The following is a 14,587-nucleotide window of genomic DNA, read 5'->3' as shown; positions in this document are numbered from 1 at the left end:
CAAACATGGTCGCTGCCCATCAAACATTTATAAAGTTTTATAATTTTCTAAAACAAACATCCAAAGCAGGATTTTGATACACAACAATGTAAAATAAACAGCACCCCTGGTGTGAGGGTCACTTTTGTATTTTTTTTGCATATCACTGCCAACCTGGTGGTGAGAGACACCCAAAAAATACATAATGCTGTTCATGGTGTTGTGTTAACAACCGACATTCCGTACTCTGTCGGGCCGTCAGAGGAGTATGTCGGCAACAGAGTAGGAATAGGTTCTGTTGTCGACATACCTGAGACCCGCCCACCTCTAAATCAGACGGGCAGTCCTTAAGTTTGGCATGGAGGGCACTCCAAAATCAGCGCCTATTTATGCATAATAAATTTTCACTATGACAGGAGTGTTCTTTATTTTAAAACTGCCATAGCCTCAGTGCGTACATAGATCCTTTTTGGGCGTAAACCCTCGAAAAAGGGCACCAGGGGGAATAGTGCTCTGAGTTAATTATCATTTGGACTGCATCTTCCTAATGCACATTGCAACACTCTTCTCCCCATTTCATTGAGATTGTTTTGTATTAAATATTTAATAATCTTCGCTGTTTTCATGGCTGCTGGAACAGTAAATCTTTTCTCCCCAGTGTATGCTTACTCTGACAATATGTTGAAAATTGATATGGTGCAGTCAATATACGTGCAGGTCCATGTTCTTGGCCTCAATATTTTCTCTCACATACCTTGTTGAGTATTCACAAATCACCTGTAGCTACTTTCTGGACTTTAATTTACATATAGATGTGCACCTGCCAAGGTTAGGCATATATAATCATGTAATGGTAAGAGAATACAGATAAAATGTATGAAGTTGTTTGCCGAGGGCCACTCTAAGGAGAAACATGGACAAACCCATCACCAAACCAAATGCTTCAATTTGCATAAACGGTTATAAATGTGGGCACTCTTATCACAAATTGCCAGGAGTACTCCTGCAATTCGCTTTGGAAACCATGTACATGAATTTACTTCAAATGTAGCTGTATGCCAACAGGAGTGGAGTAAATTATCATTGTTTACTCTTGGCCCTTTGAGATGCCCACCATAGTAAGGTGCAGCGTGTGAGCCGCAAACACAAACATCTCTTCAAAGTTTCACAGCCAAACATCGGCAGCAGACACTGATCAGAAATACACACATTTCCGAAGCTCCACCATCAAGAAGTGCCATTTTTTGCCGCAATGGACTGAAATAGAAAATTGGTCTCTTTACTTTTGGGTGGGAAATTGTACCTACACTTTTACATATTGATGCAGACTCTGAGAAAGATAACAATTGTAGCTCTGTTGCTCAGATCCAAGGCAAGAATATTGCTTTCATAGCATTATCAGAAATGTATGTTGTATTATATAAGGAAGAGTGAACTGCCACCATCTTGAATCCATTAGTCTCACTTATGTTTTTCTTTATTGAACATTCCTTTAAGCATTTATTAACCTGCTCTTGCTCTATTTTTACTAGGCCTGTTCTTTTTATCAGGGCTCAATTTTTTTAAACAGCTTGTGTTCCTTAAAGGAATAGGTGCTGGCTGGTCTAAAAAAGTTTCCCATTTGGGAATCCATCGGGGGGGGGGGGGTAGGAAGTGGACCCATGGACAACTGCCTGCTCTTCCTAAGGCCTTTCCTTCCCTAAGGGAAAACTGTCCTAAGAGAACAGACTTGCTTTTCCAAATCAGCTACATATCTGTGTTGTGCCACTGCAATAGGGGTTGGTGTATTACATAGCCTTCCAAATTCTAGTGAGGATTCAGAACGAGCTTTTCTGAAATCACAGAAGGAGTTTAGCACATGGCCAATCACCATTTCCTAGATGCAAATCCTGTGATTTTTAGAAAATGGTTTTGTACATCTGGCACGTTGTCTCGTGTACATGAAAATTGTTGACCGTAATATTAACAATTGTGGTTATTTTTAATATGTTTGCAAATCGAACACGTCAACATTAGAGAATTACTGGTGAAAATCTCAACAAACCTGCACACATTTTTAATGAGTGATGATGTAAATGTGAGCTTGGGTTGTGCCCATGCAGACAAGTCTGCTAAATTACAATGCATATCGGATCTAACATTCAAGATAGCGGGATGGGGATCTGAATGACCATCCCAGATGAAAGGGTGAACATAGATTCAGTACTCCTGTTGATGGGCAAATATAACCATGCACTAATGACTTCTGAGGAATGGGCTGGTCTAAAATTACAGTTAGGTTTAATGCATGATGGTGCAAATCTGGACATTCATTCATGATTACTGAGCGATGGGCCAAATCTGAACATGCTTAACAGTGGCAATGGTAACCCGAACATATGGAAAGTGTGATGAGGTTATAAAGTGATCCACAGTTTGTAAAGATGAATCACCAAGAACATGTTGTTGATGAGATAGTAGGTGTATTGATGTAATGCCTCAGGTACCCTCAACTCTCTGCAATTAGATGTACTGGCTCAAAATGATGGATGGAACGCCACCCACAGCACAACATTCCATGTGTACAATCCTTTGCACATGCTCAGGGTAACACAAAGAGTTCATTTTGGGGCTATGGTGCCCATACCTTCATAATCCTTACATTTTCATAACTGTGGTCATTCATGACATATTGTAGGACTCTTTCAACATAGGAGCTTGCACTAGTATAATGTTGCTAATTCTTTATATATATATATTGGGTGCACTGTTGGCACAAACTGGCATATTAGTAAATCATGACATTATATGACACTTTTGCTACTGCTGTCAGAGGCCATACCCTATAAGATTAGTGTTAGCTAGCTGCATTCATCCTTGCACTTACTCATCAATCCATTCATTCACTCACAATTTCATCCAGGCATTCATCAAGGCACTTACTTATTCAACCCTTCATCTATTTATAAACTCCCTCAACCTGTACTCATCTGCACACATGGTCAATTATTAAATACATTCAGGCAGTGGTTGATTCCCCTATGCACTGGCTCATGTATGCATCCATTGACTCATCAGCACGTTCACCCATCCAAGCAAACACAAACTTTGCAATCAATGAAGAATCAGTTTCACTTATAAAACAGCACAACCTGTTTTTTTGCCAATGCTTGTCACAGCCGTTTTCCCTATTCTTTTTTAAGTTAAACATAGCTGTGCATGGCAGAGTTTGAAGCTGGCTTGTTCACCCAGCCCTCCCATCGAGCTGGGAGCCATTTAAACTCTCATCTGTTATAATCAACAAATCTCTCTTCCAGGATCCTCGCCTAACCTGATTGTGCATATATTCCTCATTAAAGCAAACGCATGCATGTCTGGTTGACTAATAGCAGCGAGATCTGCTGTGACACGTTTCATGTAGCAACAGCATGCTCCACAATGTGCTCAGTACCAAAATAGAAAGAAATGGCCAGTCATCAATAAAAAGAGGAAATGGATAAAGTAAAACTTAGCCACTAAAAGCGGCACACTTTCAGTCTCAGCAAAAAAATAAAAATACATATATATACTTTGCATAGTTCTAAAATAGTGCAAAATTCGGCCTGTTTAAGCACATTTGCAGCATCTGGTGCCAAATTACACTCTGCAGTTTTGGCTTTTCTAGTGCAGCAGCTTTGACTGAGGCTATGAAATTTAACATATGGAACGAAATGTCATGGACAATGTAAAGGAATGAGATTAACAGGTCGAAGGGCCAAATTTGGATTAAACAGTAGCATGGAAATCTTCCCCATATTGTCACATTTACCTTTCAACTCTCCAGTGGGATACCACAATCATTCGAGTTTTGACAATGACAGGCTTCATGCCAGCAAAGACTCTTCTGGCTCTACTAGTGGGTCTGCGACTGCTTAGAATGTTTAAAAAATAAAAATAAATGTTTATTCTGTTTTTTATAAAGATGACGCAGAATACAACAGTGCAGCATTATTAAAATTTGACATAGACAGTTTCATTTAAGGGTGTGTACAGAAGCCAGGCAGGGGGGAGGCATGTATTCTCAATGTCATAAATGAGGGAGGGGTGACCAAGACCTCCCTTCAGGGCTGGACTGGCCGTAGTGGGCACCAGGCGTTTCCCCCGTGGGCCGTGTTCTGCTCGATTTTCCCGGCCTTCTTGTGAGGCACAATGATTGAATGTGACTTCAGTCTCTTACCATTCAAGCCTAAGGGTTAGAGTAGTGAATGGAGCCTATTTACTAGGCACTTCGACATGATTCTGTGCTCTTCCCCATAGATCAGGGCTCGCACACATAGCCTAGGGGATAGATTCGTTAGTATTAGGGATAACCTGTCCTGTAGTGAGGGTATTTCATGGAGCTGTGCTGAATTCAGGCCTGGTAGGCCTCAAACGGGAGAGACTCCATCTTTCTTTCTGCCCCGGCAGCTTGGGATGCTTCTAGGTCAAATGTGATGTTTTAGTTATGAGGTGTTATTCGCTTGGAGAGAACCGGTTCAGGCCGGCCCTTATCGAAGGATTGTATTTTTCTTCATGCCGAAGACACTACATCAGGCCGGCCGGCTGGGAACGTGTCCTTGGTACGGGGAGGTACAAGAATTTGGTGGGCGGCAGGTTACAGGCCGGAATTTTCCATGAGGAAACGCACCTCTATATTAGTGAAAGTCTGAGGCAGTTACATGTTCAGTCCGTAGGCGGCATCTAGCCGTTAGCAGTAAAGCTACTACTTATTCCAGGGAAGACAGACGCCATCTTGAAGGCGGAGAAGAACCGAGAGACAGATGCTTTCCTAGCAGAATAGCCAGAGAGGAGAGAGTAGCCGATAAGGAAGAGGTCCCAGTGACTCGGAGAAGGGTGATTCCAGGCGAGCCGAGGCACAGACGAGAAGGGAACCTAGATGACCACTGAGTGCAGGCTACATACTACTAAGGTGATGTCGACCCTTTCTTATTAGAGTGTACAACTTAATCTTTCACTTTTCTTTGCAGGTTATGTGTTATATCGTAATGTTATGTGATTGTGTATGTAATGAGTAATAAAGTATCCAGTTTGTAGTGAACCGACATGTGCTGCGTGTTCTTGTATAAGAGGGTAGCCTATTCTTCTAGTCAGCTGCGGCTACATGAACAGATGTTAACCCTGATCAGGTAAGTGGTAACTGAATAAGGGAAAGAGGAGCCCCTCGAACCTGAGAACAGGCTATGCTCGAACTGGCAATCCTTGTGTGATCTGATGAATAGTGAGACTGATTCCCTTTTTGTATGTTATGGTGATCATAGGATGAACTGTCGTATGAGACTGCCGTCTAGGTAGAGAGGTCTGGATTCGTAGGGGATCGCGAGGCCGCCACTTGTGATACTGTCGTCTGGGCAGAGAGGTCTGGGTTCGTATGGGACCGCGAGGCCGCCACTTGTGATACTGTCGTATGGGCAGAGAGGTCTGGATTCGTAGGGGATCGCGAGGCCGCCGATTGTGCTGAGACTGCCGTCTGGGTAGAGAGGTCTGGGTTCGTATGGGACCGCGAGGCCGCCACTTGTGATACTGTCGTATGGGCAGAGAGGTCTGGATCCGTATGGGATCGCGAGGCCGCCGATTGTGCTGAGACTGCCGTCTGGGTAGAGAGGTCTGGGTTCGTATGGGACCGCGAGGCCGCCACTTGTGATACTGTCGTATGGGCAGAGAGGTCTGGATCCGTATGGGATCGCGAGGCCGCCGATTGTGCTGAGACTGCCGTCTGGGTAGAGAGGTCTGGGTTCGTATGGGACCGCGAGGCCGCCACTTGTGATACTGTCGTATGGGCAGAGAGGTCTGGATCCGTATGGGATCGCGAGGCCGCCGATTGTAAGATAAGAGGTCTTGGTATGTATAGTAGGAATTCCCTGTCCTTAGGTGATAGATATATGTGGTTGCACTATTGTGAATAGGTTCTAGGGAGGGGGTAACGTTCTGGCTGGGTTAGTGAGGCTCTGATGAGCGGGTTCTATCTGATCCGAAAACCCAAGCAGAACAGGCCGCTAGGGTGGGGGCCAGGTTTGGGCCCCTGGGGCGCCGTTTATGTTACCGGGGGTTGACAATATCGGCCCCCTGTAACAAAATTGGCCGAAACCAGCCCTCTCAAACTGCTATGCTGCACCCCCCTCACCCCAGGGGGGGGCGACCAAGCAGTTTTCCAGGGCCGGTTTCGGTTCCCAGTCCGGCCCTGCCTCCCTTCCTCCCTCCCTCATCCACCATATTGCAATACAGAGTGGTGTGTGTGCATAACGGAGGGGGGATCCATTCTCAGACTCAAGCCTGTCTCTGCATCTATTCAAGAGAACTATCAACAATCTCTCCCTGATCTGATCCATGTACACTGTTGGGTGATGCATGTGAGTCCAATACACCCTCCTGCTCACACTAACCATTTGCAGCTGTGGCTCCCTCCTCATCTCTCCTATCCTGGTCCTCCCCCTCACCTTGTTCCCTATCATTGTCCCCAAGTACATCCAACATACTTGACGACATCTCAATATCCTTTCCGCATGTTCATCCGTACGCACTCTCCGAAGCCTACACGCCTCAGCCACCACCCACTCAAGCAGGTTCGCCCTCCATTTAGGGAGCCCGGGGGTATGGGGCTGGCCCAATGAACAGCTATGTGGTGGCGTACTAGCAGCAGGCCCAGCTGGGCATATTTATATTGCATTTTTCTGCCCTTGTAGTGGGGGGGAGGCAGCAACCCCAGTACACAATGGCATTGTATTGAGACAATGGATTGAGATTTCCACAGCCACCTGTGTCACTCAATGCATTTCTTAACAAAGGCAGATGGAAAGGAGGAAGGGGGAGAAATTACCGTAGAAGGGACAGAGCAGAAAATGACAAAGAAGAACAAAAGAGTAAGAAAAATCTATAGCGAGAAAACAGAAAAGGGCTAGAATTTTTTTTTAAAGAAACGTGTCAAAAAGAACAGAGATAGGAAATTAGGCAAGGATAGAATAGAAAACATATAATGGCACCAAAAAAACCAACATAAAACTCACAAGGTTGAGAGATGAAAGAAGATAGCGAATCCCGAAAAAGGAGACTGAGCTATACAGGCGGAACACAAAAGGAAAAAAAGCCAATAGAAAGAAATCAGAAATATAAAAAAAAGGGTAAAAGTCTGCTGTGTAATCTTTAAATTATAGGTTTCAATACATGTGAGTTAGGGCCAGATGTACGACCAATTTTAGCATGCGCAAACGAAACGGGTTAGCGACCCGTTTGCACATGCTAAAATTGGAATGGGTATGTACAGATCACAATTTTGCGAGTGAACAAATGATTTGCGACTCGCAAAAAAGTATTTAGAGATTCGCTATTTGGAAGGGGCATTCCCTTCCAAATAGCGCCTCTGTAACCCAGGTACGAGTGTTTTGCGAGCGCAATTGTGGTCGCAAAACACTCACAAATTACCAACCTCTTCAAGAGGGTGGTAATGGAGTTGCAAATGGGAAGGGTCCCTAGGGGACCCCTTTCCCTTTGTGACAGGCTCTGAAAATATTTTTTAAGGACAGGCAGTGGTCCCAGGGCCCACTACCTGCCCTTAAAAAATAAAACAAAAACGTTTTTTTTTTAAATTAAAAATGCATCCTGTTTTCCTTTGAGGAAAACGAGCTGCATTAACTGCTTTATTTAAAAGCAGTCCCACACATGGCGGTCTGCTGAGCCCAGCAGGCCACCATACCTGGGAGGGCCTGCCATGCCCAATGGGCTAGCAAATTGCGAGAGGCTCATTAATATTCATGAACCTCGCAATTGGCGACCCAATTGGGAATCGCAAACAGTGTTAAACACACTGTTGTACATGCAAAATAGCGCCTCGCAAATTGCGAGTCACAAGAGACTCGCAATTTGCGAGGCGCTATTTTGCACATCGTATATCTGGCCACAAAATGTCCTAACAGCAGAAATCTGCGGTCGCATTATATATCTTAAGGCAGGAAACCGTGCACACTATATTTATCCTAGAGGTCACATACTGTAATATTACTAAAGAAGGTAAATGGATGAATGCATTCTCTCCAGAAATGTTTGAGAAAATGTATAGGTTACAGGCTACAATGAAAGTGGGAAAGAGTAGTGAGGCATTCCACCTGCTACAGGCACCTGTGTGTAACTGGCAGTATGTGCCCAATGTCAAGAGCGTCCTGCAATTAAGATGATCACTTCTTTCTAGGTTGCTAGGGGCACTGTTTCCAGTTCTGGATTTGACTGCCATAACCTAATGTACTCAGGGAGTGAAAAACTCGTTGTGCAGTACCGGAGACAGTGTCCATAAGGACCCGGAATGAGGTGGTCACCCCACCGGCAATCAAAAAGAAAAAACTTAAAAGGTTAATAACTTGAAGGATTTACAAAGGATGGGCTTAGGTCAGGAGATATTAGGGTGGGCAGAGCTACAAAATTCAGAGCCAATCACCCAGGTCAGGGTCAATGGCAAAATCTCAGAACTGGTAGCAATCTGGAGGTGAATGTACCAGTATTGCTTCCTCTCCCCCCTGCTTTTTGCAAATTCCCTTCAGCTACTGGCATGTGTGATCTCTGAATTTCATACACTTAGGGGTTTACGATTTTGGGGAGTGAGGGTTCTATTGCTAGTATCTTCCAATGGTATCTTGTGAGGGATCCAGGCACCTCGCTTACCTTCGGTTATCCAGCAAAGAATGTACTTTGGTCACACTCAGGGCTGCAAATTAGCTGAAATAAATCTGTAGTGCAGTGCTTGTGAGCCATTTAACTGGATAATGGATGACAATAGGCAAATTTAAATGTGGGAGAAACATTACACCATTGACATATTCTGTTCTTTTTTATGCAGTGGAGAAGTAAACTCTTCCATTGGAACATCTGGCCTTTACAACACTCACACGGGTGATTATTAATATGAAGCATAGGATAAAACTTGTCAAAAATACACTCTCTATGCTTCTCCCGCTGAACCTCCAGTGAGCCAGCAATGACGACCCGCCCGCCTCCTGGCAATGTATTGCGCCCGTTAGGTTAAAGGATGGGCTGCAATTAGGATTTCTTTGGGCACGTAACCGCATATCAGTAAAACAAATGTGCCGTATCTCTACAGCGAAGAAAGAAGTTTACGTGAGCCGTGCCACGTGGTGGATTTTTCAGCCAGCTCCGCTACAGGCACTCCAGACGCTTCAGACGCTACGAGCACTTGTCGAGTGTTTTACTCGGACCCGCAGAAACAAACAACGTTCAGCTGTGCTTCTAGAGGGAGAGCTGGGGGTCGACATGGCTCCACCAAGCACCGCAATAGGACGGCGCAATGAAGCCCCAACTTCAGCAAGTACAGCAAACAAAACTGCGGGCAGCTCAGACAAGGATAAGGACGCAGGGAGCAACGCCAATACTTTGTCAACAGGTGAGCCAAACTTGCCAAACTTGCCTGCTTGCACTCCTTTGACTGATGGCGATATCACCACTGGGTCTAGGACAGAGGCTGGGTCCGGGACACAGCTCGGGAAACCTATCCTGAAGTTGCTCCAATCTGGGAGAGCAACTGAATTACTTTGGTCATGTGGATCCGACAACTCCATTCCGGGTGTTGTGATGGCTGAAGTGCTTAACGCTGCAGTACAGGGTGGCAGGGGTGGTAAGGCTGGCTCAGCTAACATAGACAACACTCAATATATTTCCTGCGCTCACCACCACTAATTCTCAAGAAGCTGGTAAGACAACTGAACCAGTAGCGATTAGCCTGGCCAGTAATACAGTATCAGAAAATCTAGCAGAGAAAGATGGTTCCGTGGGTACAGGAGACAGCCAAATAGACAACTCAACGGTTAGTTTAACTATAATTGCTACAACTGCTGGTCTTACTGGATCAATCTCAGAGGACCTCACCGATTCCACCGAGACTGCCGCTCAGCTAATAGGCGAGAGCCTTGGGGAAGGGAATGGTGCCACTAGTAATGGAGCCACTAGTAATGGAGTGGATTTTGCAGAACAACTAGTTTATAACCTGTTGATATCGCGACTGATACTGTGGCTAATGTCGGGGTTGTTGGGCCAATTCGAACCCCAACTGCTTCTGACACGGAGTGGCTCAATCCGGTGCAAGGCTTGGAGAACAACCAATGCAAGACCCTCGGCGGGGGTAAGGGTGTAAGAATCAAAAGCTCTAAAGTTGTCAGGACATGCAAAGGCGGTAAAGGCCGCGGTGAGGGAGTAAAGCAACAAGTGATTGATGCAATGGGGCGACTGAAGAAGGCTTCAGCTACCACTGCCAAAGCTTTTTCAGGGTCAGTCCGTTGCACAAATGGGTCTCTTCAAAAGGCGAAGTGAAAAACTTTATCTCTAGGCTATCAGATGCTAGCAGCACGGCAACCACCCCTACAGAACTACCAGAGGGAGAGGGCGCTGGAGTGGACATTGAGCAGCCAGCATTAGCAGACGCTCCAGAGAAGTTTGCATCCACTGCTATTTGTGAATCTTCAACATCTTTTGTCTTTTCCCCAGCCTCAAGCCCTGCAGTGCTATTATCAATTATGTCGGAGCCAGGTGTTTCTGCTAATAATCGGGAACGGATAGGAGAGGAGCCTTCACTGTCTAGTATTATGCAAGCACTGTACACTCAGAGAGCAGAAGCTCAGGAGTATTACCAACAGGCTAAAGCTGATAGTAGCGAAATTAAGCAAGCTCTTGTGGAGGTAACATCTAAGGTCAGCCAGCTTTCTTCTGAAGTCATTGACCTACAGCAACGAGTGGCTGCCATGGAAGAATCCAACACGTATACAGTTAATCTCATAAAAACACAGGATTCTCAAATGATGCTAATGCAATCTAAGATTGAAGATCTTAAAAATCGTCAGAGGTGCCAGAATTTACGGATTTTTGGTATTCCAGAAGGAAGGAAGCCAACGATCCGCGGGCTTTTATTGTTAGTCTCCTCCAAAAAGCCTTTCCGGACTAGCAGACTGAGATATGGACACTCAAGTTCAACTGGCACACAGACTGCCATCGTCAATTACCCAGGGTAGTCAGTCCAAATCCAACTTTGCTCGGCCTATCCTCGTGTTTCTGGGTAATTTTCTGTTACGCCAAGTTATATATTTCAAGGCGCGCCCATCGGCACCAGTTAAGGTGGATGCAATGTCTATCTTTGTGCGTTCTGACCTATGTAAGGTAACAATGGACAAACGGTGCAAGCTCTATCAATTAATGGACCCTCTGAAAACTGTGTGCTCACAAATGTTCTTGCAGGAGCCGGCTCATTTTAAGATTAAAAAGGACAGTCAACAACATCTTTTCTTTAACAAACAAGATGCTAAACAAGCCTTGTCAAAATGGCAAGCAACTGGCGAGGAAGGACTTCAAGTCCTAATGCAGCAATTATTGTACTTTAAGAGAGGTCACGCTTGTGAAAAAAGTTTTGTGTCGATTTGAGATTTCAAAGTGATTCTTTAATCTGCTGCTTTTTCCTCACAGTTACAAGAGAATTATATTGGAAGGTTGAGTCGGGTAGGGTACGGTGTGGGCCACGGGAGTCAGCGGGGGGGAGGTACAGAGAGGACGTCTTCGGTATGCTGTCATTCTGGGACAGCAAGGAAGGGGGCGATTTCTTTTCGTAGGTACAGGGGTGGGGGAAGGGAAGGAAGGGGAGGGGGTCTTGGGAGGGGTGGTGTAAAAAGCCACAATTTAGTTAATTTCATATGGGCAGAGCACTGTGGAGCGGGGCACATAATTAGGGTACTAATGACTGGACCGGGTTCACAAATACTACTTAATGTCGGAATTTAATTGTATGTGCTGGAATGTAGCGAGACTCAATCAAGCTGGAAAGCGACGGTTAATAACGGGAAGAGCTGCATGTATTTAAGCCCTATATATTAGGGCTTGCGGAAACGCATATTGCATATAAGGATAGAGCTCTTGTTAAACAACTGGGATGCGATATTATTGTATGCACGTCGCAAACGATTTCTATTCGAGGGGTGGCTTTATTAAAGTTTAGGAGATGTAGGGCTGTTGTCCTTCGATCACTTGCTGACTCCAAAGGGAGATGGGCAATGATGATCTATGGAAGTAAGGTTACAATATGTATGATATATGGCCTGAATATTGATTGCGCTGATGTTATATTTCATCTGAGTTCTGAGCTGCTGGAGTGGTCTGGCGAAATGATCGTGATGGGAGATTTTAACTGTATTCTTGACAGAAAGATTGATACTACTATTACCACTGCCCGTGCTAGAATGTGTAAGACCAGTGCTGTTATCTTAGAACATCTCTACTTACATCAGTTGGAGGATTCTTGGAGGAGGGTATTTCCAAATGTACCAGGTTATACTTTTTATTCATCACCACATAAACATTATTCGAGGATTGACATGATATTTGCTAATAATACTATTTTGGAAAATGCATTTGTGGTAGAGTGTCCTAAAATTACATCTGATCACAATCCGGTTATGTTAACAGTGCAGTTGCAGTCAAGCGCTCAGGAACCAATTAGGGAATTTACTTTTCCTAGACACCTCCTCTGTAATTCGGAATATGTGGAGTTTATGCGAACTGTACTCGAGGAGTATATAGATGATTACTGGGGCTCGGCGCCAATTGCAATATATTGGGATTGTCTGAAATCTTATGTAAGAGGGGCTACTTTGCAATATATTACAAAACAAAATCGACAGGGTTTTTGTCAGCTGGAGCTGGAACAAAAGCTTTGTCTAGATTTGGAGCGTCAGCATGCTACAGCTATTGCCATAAAGGACGCGGGTGAACAACTGATTTCAACAGGTTGTCGAGGCAAGAGCTAAGCTACAGAGAAGGTTGAGGGATAAAGTCGCAAATAGTTACCATAAGTACAGAGCTAAACAATATGAATACAGCAAAAGGGTGGGCCGACTGCTGGCTAACCAAATTGCAGATCAAAGGGCTAAATCACATGTTAAATCAATTAAAGGAGTGGACGGTTTGGTCTACACTAGGTCTACGGACATAGTAGAACAATTTAGGTTATTTTACGCTGACCTATTCGGCGCAATGCCTGTTTTCGGACTCTCTGCTCTCTGAGCCTCTGCAAAAAGATATTGGTGTGAGGGAAGTTGAGGAAGCAATTAATGCTTTGCCAGCTGGCAAGGCAGTTGGTGAGGATAAGATCCCGCTCGAATTCTTTAAAACTTTTAAAACCACACTGATCCCCATCTTCATTGCGCTATGTAATGTAATCATGCAATGAGAAGAAGTTCCCTCTTCTTGGAATGCTAATAATGTTGTTTTTCCTAAAAAGGGGAAACCCATAGACGACATGAGCCTATAGCATTGATTAATGCTGATGCTAAACTTTTTTCTAAAATTCTTGCTTCACGATTGGCCCCTGTTATACATTTATTAGTTTCGGAGCAGCAACACGGTTTTGTTCACGGAAGAGACAAGGCTGCGCATATCAACACGGCGATTGCTGCATTTGATGTCTCGGATCAATTGGGTCAGCAGTTGGAGATGTTGATGTTGGACGCCGAGAAGGCCTTTGACCGAGTAACTTGGGGAGCTTTATGGGCAATAATGTCTTCAATAGGTCCCGGTCAAAGGTTCATCTCGGCAGTGCAGAAGCTGTATTGGAGCCCAACAGCTGCAATCTAACTTAATGGTCATTCCTCATCCTTTTTTTTAGTTCAAAGGGATATGCGGCAGGGCTGTCCGCTATCCCCTTTATTGTCTAATGCTGATATTTTTCCGGTTACTTTAAATGGGATGGATTTAAAACTAACCGCGTATGCGGATGATATCGCTGTTTCTTCGACTAAGTCAGTTAATGCTCTGGCTGCGAAAACCCATGAAGCACAGCGATTTGGCTCTTTTTCCGGCTATAAATTAAATTTGAATAAGACACAGACGGTATTGAATTTTCAACTTGAAATGCCTCCAGCAGCCCTAGGGGTTACAAGGACAGCAATTTATTTGGGCGTCTGTCTAAGTAGCCAAGTCAATGATATCATTGCATTAAATTATGAACCACTATTGAAGAAAGCAGTGGAAAAATTGCGATGCTGGCACCAGCTACCCCTTAGCATATATGGGAGATGTAAGATTGTTAAAATGAACGTTCTCCCGAAGTTTTTGTATTTTTTTTGCACAAGCCCATTAAGAGTACCACCAACCTTTTTTAAACGTCTTGATAGTGCTGTTGGGAGCTTTATCTGGGGATACCGGCATGCCAGGAGAGCTATCCGATATATAAAATTATTGTGTAAGCAAGGTGGTTTCAAACTTCCAGATTTTAAATTGTATTTCTGGGCTGCATTCACTGGGCGAATACAGAGATGACTTAAAGGACCTGAAATTAGTGCTAGCTGGCTCTCATACCAGTTGGCTTGTGGACTCAGTACTGGGTTTCTATTATACAAACATCTGACAATAACTACTACACACGGGTACAATTCAAGGTAGTCAGGGACATTTCTAATATATGGCATGAAATTTGTAAGGTATATGCACTACCCGACTTACACATATATACTACATTATGGGGGAATCCCTTGCTGCCTAATATATTCCATGATCACGCTGGAAAAGAATGGCAACGCAAGGGTGTGACGCGGTTGGGTCATTTATATGACGGACA

At 44.4% G+C, this 14,587-nt stretch overlaps 1 protein-coding gene across 3 annotated transcripts in view; it reads left to right on the top strand.

Moving 5' to 3' along the window:
• The window catches only part of SAMSN1 (SAM domain, SH3 domain and nuclear localization signals 1), a 388,340-nt gene that overhangs the window by 327,532 nt on the left and 46,221 nt on the right, over positions 1–14,587 (top strand). The window lies entirely within an intron of this gene.

This window comes from Triturus cristatus, chromosome 8, assembly GCF_964204655.1.
Source record: "Triturus cristatus chromosome 8, aTriCri1.1, whole genome shotgun sequence".
NCBI lineage: Eukaryota > Metazoa > Chordata > Amphibia > Caudata > Salamandridae > Triturus > Triturus cristatus.
Note: the sequence above shows the minus strand (reverse complement) of the source record. Positions and strands in the feature narration are given on the sequence as shown.